Below are 9,481 nucleotides of genomic sequence, written 5' to 3' on the forward strand. Positions count from 1 at the left end.
CCACAAGGATACTGTATGTAATTAAGTGACAAGGAAGTGCAGCACAATCTGTAGGACACGGTAATGTCTTTGTATGAAAGGGGGACCATAGATATGTTTGTGTCTGTGGAAATATTAACAAGAAACTGGTAACTCTGCCTCTGAGGTAGAGAACTGGACAGCAGAAAATGGGATGAAGTGGAAGGGAGATTTTTTGTAATTTCTGAATGTTCGGACAGATGAATATGTTGCCTATACAAAAAATAAAATATATAAAAGCATTTAGAAAGGATCAGATTGGAAGAAAAGGTGATCAGAGTGTCTATGTCAGAAAGTAAGCCCTGGCTGGTGTGGCTCAGTGGACTGAATGCTGGACTGGGAACCAAAGGGTCAACAGTTCCATTCCCAGTCAGGGCACCTGCCTGGGTTGTGGGCCAGATCCCCAGTAGGGGGTACACAAGGGGCAACAACACATTAATGTTTCTCTCCTTCTCTTTCTCTCTCCCTCCCCCTCTTTCTAAAAATAGGTAAAGTAAAAGCTTTTTTTAAAAAAGAAGACATCGTGATGGGTCTTGGGAACTCACAATCTAGCAAGAGAGTCAGCAGGAAAAAACGCAATTATAATACAGACCTTGGCACTCCTGAGTAATGAGAACTGTGATAGAAACCTACATAAGTGACTAAGAGTGTGCTTAGGAGGGGTCTTCAAAGTGAAACAGCTAGGCTGAGTAATCATAAATGAGAAGAGTTAGTAAGGCAGAGAAGGATGGTGGTAGAAGGGCATTTCTGACAAGGGGAACAGTGTATTCACACTGAGATGTGGAACAATGTGATGTGGGGTGAAAATAGCAAGTGGTTCAGTAGGACTGGAGCAACAGGAACAGGAGGAAGTGGGCAAGGGAGTGGACAGGGGAGGTGGGCAAGAATCAGATCTGAAGATATTCAACATCATGCCTAGGGGTTTGAATTTCATTCCTATTAGGCACTTCTAAATACTTTTAAGCAAAACAGCAGTATTATCAAATTTGTGCTTGAGAAAGTTCATTCTGCAGTAAATTTGGAGAACAAAATTAGATAGAAAGACCAGTTAAGAAGCAATTGCAGTGATTCAGATGAGAATTGATGAGATTCAAACTAGGGCAGTAGTGATGGGAGGGGAATTCCCTGGAGAGAAAGGTCATAGCCACCACTTAGATCTCAGGCATGAGGGTGGAGAGGAAAGAAATGTCAGACAATTCCTGACTTGATCTGTGGTTTCCCCAAGACCAGGCCTGGAAAGGAAGAGGAAGAGGTTTGCTGAGAGGATAATGAGTTCAGTTTTGGGTATGTTGGATTTGAGGGTCCTACAGGAGATCCAAGACGAAATCATCAGCAATGGGTCAGACACATGGGAGAAAGGGGAATGGGCCAGAACATAGAATCTGAGAGCCATTGGCTCTGGGTTATACGCAGGGCAGATGAGAGTCCCAAGGCAGAGTGTATAGTGAGATGAGAGGAGTGCCAAGGCCAGATCCCAGAGAATGCCCCCTCTGTCCATTAAGGAGACTTTAAGAGAAAAAGGGTCAGGTGAAAGAGGAGTCAGAGAACTGGGAGACCGAGAGAGAGGGGCGTCTTGGAAGGTGGTGAAGCTGCTTTTGGAAATAGAACCTGGAGAGTTAGCAGAGCATGTCCCATCCAGGAGCTTATTTAGTCCTCACAATAACATGTAGATAGAAGCATTCACAAGAAGCTAGGCTCAGATAACCAGCAGGCCCCAATCACACTGCTAGTTAATAGCAGAACCGAACCTTGAACCCAAATCTTTTGACAACAGGCCAAAACTATCTCCACTATGAAGCTTCCTTTCAGTTAAAGAAAAAAGCTTCTCCTACCCTTTGTCATGTATGAAGTCAGCAGGTTTCAATTACCTTTTTGTGTAGGAATTATTTAGGTGAGAGCTCCCTCCCTGCACCTTTGCTTATGTCCTTTGGTTCTAGATGTCTTGTCTCCTCTCATTCACTCTTTGCTGGCCTAAATTCTACTCATTCTTTAAACTCTAGCTTTAAAAGTCTGTACATAAAGCCTCCCATGAGGATTCTAGTTCACTCTGACATTCCTCGTTTCTAAATTCCTTCAGCAAATACACCTTCCAGTGACACCCCCAACAACCCCTCAGGCATGTCATGTGTAATCTCCTCCCTTGAGTCTGAGCAAGACTTGTGACTTGCTTCTAGGCAATAGGATATGGCAAAGGTGATGATGTGTCACTCACGTGATTACAGTCACATTACATTACACTCCCTAGCAGAATGGAGCAAGAGAGTTTCCTGCTGGCCTTTAGAAAGAAGGCTGCCGTGTGAAGGCCTATGGAGAAGCCTCCAGCAACTGAGAGTTGCCCCCAGCTGACAGCAAGAAAGTAGGACCCTCAGTCCTACACCTGCAAGAAATTCTGCCCCAAAACACATGAACTTGGAGGAGGATACTGGGCTCCACTAAGAAACACAGCTCAGCCAACACCTTGATTGCAGGACTGTAAGACCCTGCAGACAGCCCAGCTAAACTGAACCTAGCCCTAGCCAGGCAACTCAGTTGGTTGGAACACCATCCCACACACCAAAAGGTCATGGGTTCAACTGCAGTCAAGGTACAAGGTTGTGGGTTTGATCCACAGTTGGGGTGCATACAGGAAGCGACCGATAGATGTTTCTCTCACTTTTTCTCCTTCTCCCCCCAACCCTGCCCCTTCCTCTCTCTAAAGTCAATAAATATATCCTCAGGTGAGGATTAAAAAACAAAACAAAACAAAACTGAGCCCAGACTCCTGACCCACAGACACTGAGATAACCAGTGTGTGTTGTTTTAAGCTGCTAAATTGGTAGTAGTTTGCTACATGGCAATACAAAATGAATGTAACTTCTATTGCAGTTATGGTCGGTGCCACTCCATTTAGACCATAACAACTCAATAGTTTTACTTTTCCAATCTCAGCATAAGCATCTTGAAAATGAGGAACTTGCCACGTGTGACTTGTGCCCTCCAAGTGTATGAGAAGCACAAGGGAAGGAGTTCAACAAATGTCAACAGGATGTTAGTCCTGCAAAGGACTGTAAAGTGGCTAATAACACCTGCTGCACAGGAACATTGTGGGGATCAAATGAGTTATGTGGAAAACACCTAACATAATGCATAGCACCTAACTTTTAATAATACTTATTAAATAAAAATCACATCTAGACCTATTCCCTCATTGTGCTGATAAAGAAATAGCTCCCTCCACACCACCATGCAAGAGAAGGTCATATACATAAAAGAAAGCTTGCTGGGTAGACTATAAAGAATAGCTGCTATAGGGCTCTGGCCAAGATGGAGGCGTAGGCGAAAACGCTTCACTTCCTCGCACAACTGAAAGAAGGATAACAGCCAATTAAAAACAAAGAACAACCAGAACTGCCAGAAAATCATTTGCCTGGAACTCCAACAATCAAGGAATTAAAGAAACATTCATCCAGACTGGCAGCCAGGATGGAGAGGACGTGTGGCAAGGTGGTGGACTACGTGGATGATCCCACATCCACTCGCAGATAAGCCAGAAGGAAAAACTGGGGAGTGAGACAGACCAGGAAACCCAGGGTTTCAGCATGGGAACCTAAAGACTCAAAACCCCTGGCTGTAAAGTATCTGTAGGGGTTGCAGTGACAGAAACTCCCAGTCACACATGAGAGCCTGTTGGAAAGGCCCACAGGGTCCTAAAACATACACAAATCCACCCACCTGTGAATCAGCACCTGAAAGGGCACAATCTGCTTGTGGGAAGCAATGGAAGTGAGAGAAAGTGAGACAAGAGCTGAGCAAGCAGCATTGTTCCCTCTCTGGCCCCTCCCCCATAGACAACACCACAACACAGTGATGTGAGTTGCCCTGCCCTGGTGAATACGTAAGGCTCCACCCCTTATATGTAACAGGTGTGCCAAGACAAAGAAATATGGCCCAAATGAAAGAATAGATCAAAGCTCCAAAAATAGAACTAAGTGATGAAGAGATAGCCAACCTATCAGATGCAGAGTTCAAAACAGGGTAATCAGGATGCTCACAGAATTGATTGAGCTCAATAACAAAATGAAGGAAGAAATAAAGGCTACACAGAGTGAAATAAAGGAAAATATACAGGGAACCAGCAGTGAAGAGAAGGAAACCAGGACTCAAATCAATGATTTCAAACAAAAGGAAGAAATAAACACCAACTGAAACATAATGAAGAAACAAGAATTAAAAAAAAAAATGAAGAGAGACTTAGGAACCTCAGGGACAACCTCAAAACACTCCAACATCTGAATCATAGGGGTGCCAGAATGAGAAGAGGAAGAACAAGAAATGGAAAACCTATTCAAACAAATAATGAAGGAACAGTTCCCCAATCTGGCAAAGGAAATAGACTTCCAGGAAGTCCAGGAAGCCCAGAGTTCCAAAGAAATTAGATCCAAAAAGGAACACACCAAGACACATCATAATGAAATTGCCCAAGATTAAAGATGAGAGAATCTTAAAAGCAAGAAGAAAGGAGTTACCTACAAAGAAGTTCCCATAAGGCTATCAGCTGATTTCTTAAAAGAAACCTTGCAGGCAAGAAGGGACTGGAGAGAAGTATTCGAAATCATGAAAGGCAGGGACTTACATCCAAGATTCCTGTATCCAGCAAAGCTATCATTTAGAATGGGAGGGCAGATAAAGTGCTTCCCAGATAAGGTCAAGTTAAAGGAGTTCATCATCACCAAGCTCTTATTATATGAAATGCTAAAGGGACTTATCTAAGAAATAGAAGATCAAAAACTATGAACAATAAAATGACAACAAACTCACAACTTTCAACAACTGAACCTAAAAAAACAAAAACAAAAACAAACTAAGCAAACAACTAGTACAGGAACAGAACCACAGAAATGGAGATCACATGGAGGAATATCAGTGGGGAGAAGGAGGGGGAGAAGAGGGGGACAAGGTACAGGGAATAAGAAGCATAAATGGTAGGCACAAAATAGACAGGGGGCGGGTAAGAATAGTATAGGAAATGGAGAAGCCGAAGAACTTATATGTATGACCCATGGACATGAACTAAGGGGGGCAGGGAATGCTGGAGGGTGGGTGGGTGCAGGGCAGAGGGGCATAAAAGGGAGAAAAAAATGGGACAATTGCAATAGCATAGTCAATAAAACATTTTTTAAAAAATAGCTTCTATAGCCCTGGCTGGGTGGCTCAGTTGGTTATGGCATCATCCCATTGTGCCAAAGTCGCAGGTTCGATCTCCAGTGGGGACACACACAGGAAGCAACCAATGAATGCATAAATAAGTGGAACAGCAAATATTCATCTCAAAATCAATCAATAAATTAATTTTTTAAAAAGAATAGCTAGTATAATCTACCACAGGTTTAACCTAAGTGAGCATTTATATCTGCTTAGTGTGTAGTTATAATTATGTCAGTTTCCTATCAGCATTCTGTAGTTGTAGAATTTCAAAGCCCTTCATCCCATCATCTGCATCTCATGTCCTTGTCTTGCACTTGGCTACACACCACTTCTCTGACTTTGGCTGGGTTTCCCCTTGGGAAGAGGATCTCTGGCTCTTATAGCTACACTGACTGGCTTTTTTCTGTCACTCCCTTCCTCTACACTTTGCTTTCATGTTTCAAAGGGCCATTCCCAACTGATGTTTTTCACTCTCCTTCCAGTTGTGAATCCCTAGGCAATTGCCCTCTGTGAGTCACCTGTATCACTCATTTTTCTCCATGCCCACCTTTTCCCCCTCAGAATCAAACTCAGTTTTCCAGGGGTCTTGTCTTAGAAGTTACCTCCCAGAGCTAACAGTTCAGAAACAATGCAGTAGGTTGGAAATCTCATGACCAAAAAAAAACAAAATAGGGATTCCATGTCATTAGCATCATCCAGTGGAAATAGGTGGGAGACTTGGATCCTCTGCATTGGTTCCTGTTTAGCTTTAATTCTTAATATGTCTTTTAATATGCTTTTGGCTGCAAGTACAGAAAATTCAGAAGCATTTTAAACAATAAGGAAATTTATGATCTCGCATAAGTAGCAAGATTAATAGTGGGTGTTCCAGAGTTAGTTAATTCACCAACTCGTTCATACCATAAAAGATCCAGATTTCTTCCACCTCTATCCTCTGCCATCTTCACTGTATTATTTGGGTTGTTTGGATAGTTCTTCTCATGGTGGCGAGGTGGCTGCTGAGATCCAGGCATCACCCACACACATGGCCACCACATTGAAAAGCAGGGAATAACAAGTTTCTTCTTGTGTCTGTTTGTGAAAGCAGAGAAACCCTTTTTATTTTTATTCTATTTTCTTTTTTAATTTATTGTTGTTCAGTTACAGTTGTTCTGCCTTTTTCCCTATTACTCACCCCTACCCCAAACCCCCTACTCCCATTGTCCATGCCCATGAGCCCTCTATTCATGTTCCTTTGCTTGCCCCTTCTCCTTCTTTTCCCCATTATCCTCCTCCCCATTCCCCTTCTTTCCCCCATTATCCTCCTCCTCCATCCCCTCAGGTCACTGTCAGTTTGTTCTTTATTTCCAAATCTCTGGTACTATTTTGCTTATTTGTTTTGTGGATTAGGTTCCACTTACAGGTGAGATCATATGGTATTTTTCTTTCACTGTGCATAATGCTCTCCAGATCCATCCATGCTGTTGTGAAAAGTAGGAGTTCCTTCCTTCTGCTGCTAGTATTTCATTGTGTAAATGTACCGGTTTTTTGATCCATTCATTTGCTGATGGGCACTTAGGTTGTTTCCAGCACTTGGCTATTGTAAATAACACTGCTATGAACATTGGGGTACATAGGTTCTTTTGAATTAATGATACAGGATTCTTAAAGTATAGGCCCAGCAGTGGGATCACTGGATCAAAAGGCAGTTCCATCTTTAACTTTTTGAGGAAATTCCACTGTTTTCCACAGTGGCTGTACCAGTCTGCATTCCCACGGCGTATTAGTTCCCTTTTCTCCACAGCCTCATCAGCACTTATTGTTTGTTGATTTCTTAACAATGGCCATTCTGACTGGTGTGAAGTGGTATCTCATTGTGGTTTTAATTTGCATCTCTCTAATGGCTAGTGATGCTGAACATCTTTTCATATGTCTCTGGGCCATATGTATGTCCTCCTTGGAGAACTGTCTATTCAGGTCTTTTGCCATTTTTTAATTGGATTGTTTGTCTTCCTGGAGTGGAGTCATGTGAGTTCTTTATATATTTTGGAGATCAAACCCTTTCTGAGGTATCAATAACAACTATGTTTTCCCATACAGTTGGCTCCCTTTCTGGTTTGTTGATGCTTTCTTTAGCTGTGCAGAAGGTTTTTAGTGAGAAACCCTTTTTAGAAGCCTTGCATCAGTTTTCTCTCATGTCTCATGCATCAAAAGTGTACCCCCCGCTGATCCCCTAAACCAGCCATTGACAAAGGAACTGAAATCACTATGGTTGATTCAAACTAATCAACGCTCCTGGGCTAAGAGTAGCCATTTCCCTATGTGCATAGCTTGCCAGTGAATCAAAAACAAAACTGGGGCTCTGCCAAAAGAAAGAAGGGGTGGGGGGGAGGGAGTATGGGGAGGATAAATTTGGATTAAGCAGCCAATTGTATCTGATGCACTTACTTTTCTTCAACTTGGTTTCTCCAACTATAGCCTAGAGATGGTGACACCTACTTCATGTATCTGTGGAGATACTTCAAGAAATAAGATTCTGAAGGGCACACTTATGAAAATATTTTAATTAGACAACAGTGAGGCAAATGCTATAGCATGGGTGGACCTTGAAGAGACATTATGTTAAGTGAAATGAGTCGGCCACAGAAGGACGAATATTGTGTTCCTGCTACATGAGGTTCCTGGAGTAGTCAGACTCATACAGAAAGTAGAATGGCGGTTGTGGGGGGCTGGGAGGAAGAGGAAATGGGTAGTTGTTGTTTAATAGGGACAGGGTTTCAGTTGGAGAATATGAAAAAGTTCTGGAGACAGATGACAGTGATGGTCACACAACAGTGTGAATGTACTTAATGCTATAGAATTGTACACTTAAAATTGGTTAAAATGATTTCATGTTGTGAAAATTTCATCACCACAAAAAAATGAAATAAAACAATGAGGCTATTTCAGATATAGTGAAAAGGAATGGTGCTAAACTTGAAAAGTGTACAATATAAACTCACGGTTCCAGTAACTGTAACGTCAAACTTTCGTCCACGTTAACTTGTGGATGGTAACTGCTTCCAGCCTCAGCTGTCACTTCTTTCCCAGGCGTGTGCCATCTCCCGCTCACTCCTTAAACCCATTGTAACAGGGTGCAGCCAAGGGGGGGCCCAAATAGGGATTTGGAATGGGGTCCAGAACTTGGTGTCCAGGAAATATTAGAAATATATATATATATGATGTCCTCGCCCCCACAAGTCTGAGCTGGGGGATGGGATGCATGGAGCAAGGCCATTGAAAGTTGTTTTTGAATAGCAACAGTTTTGCAGATAACGTCTAGAATCGTCATTTAACATATCTATAACCTTTAACTGGTTTCGTGGATATGTTAAACAGCTGTGGCCATGCTTTGAGACAAGGGAATGGGAGTGACTTCAACCCAGGATGTGACTGGGAGGCAACTCCCCCCCGGTTACAGAGCCTGTGTAAGAGCTTGGAGATGATTGGCTCCACACCACAGGGCCACACCTGCCGGTGTCACAGGTGGGCACAGGTAACCAGGTTCTTGGTGATCAGGACAAAGAATTGAACCAAACACCCAGAGTTTATAGCAGAGAACATGGGAGCAGGCCAACTCCAAGCAGACATTGACCTCATGGGCTGGGGGGACTCTATTCTTATAGAGCAGATCCTTCCTGGCTAGTTTCAGTGGGCTTTTACTGTATATGTACAAGTAATAGTACAAGTAATAGTTTTACTGCACATTTAAAGCTACTGCACATGTAGTATCCCATGATTTCCCTAATTGGCCACCAGGGAAGAGGGTCCCACAATGCTACCGAATTGATCCCCCTTTTTCTTGGTGTCCCCCTGGACTAGGTTCACCTTTCCCTAAGCCAGAGAATTATAGCTCTCCATGTTAGAGATTGGTGAAAAGGAGAGAAATTATTTATTCAAGTTGTACAGACTTAAGAGTAATGACTTAATGTCTTCATCAAAATCCCCAAGTCCCTTAAAACACCCACAAACACACACAGTCCTTCCTTCCCCTCTTTGCCCAGTCTGGGGTACCGTATCTCAGGAAAATAGAAGTCCATGGCTCAGGCAGTCCCCGGTTCTTCCCAGTAATCCGTGCTCAGCTGGTAGGCCTCCCTCGGTTTCCGGCACCATCAGCTGTGTTGCCGGGATCTCCAGCTAAAGCCAAGTGGTGATTCTCTGCTGAAGCTGTGTGGTGATTCTTTGCCAAAGCTGCATGGTGATTCTTCTCATGGCTGCGGGGGGTGGGGGGGATTGGGTCCCCACTCTGCCAAAAGCTCGT

Source organism: Phyllostomus discolor, chromosome 14 (assembly GCF_004126475.2).
Source record: "Phyllostomus discolor isolate MPI-MPIP mPhyDis1 chromosome 14, mPhyDis1.pri.v3, whole genome shotgun sequence".
NCBI classification, from domain to species: Eukaryota; Metazoa; Chordata; class Mammalia; order Chiroptera; family Phyllostomidae; genus Phyllostomus; species Phyllostomus discolor.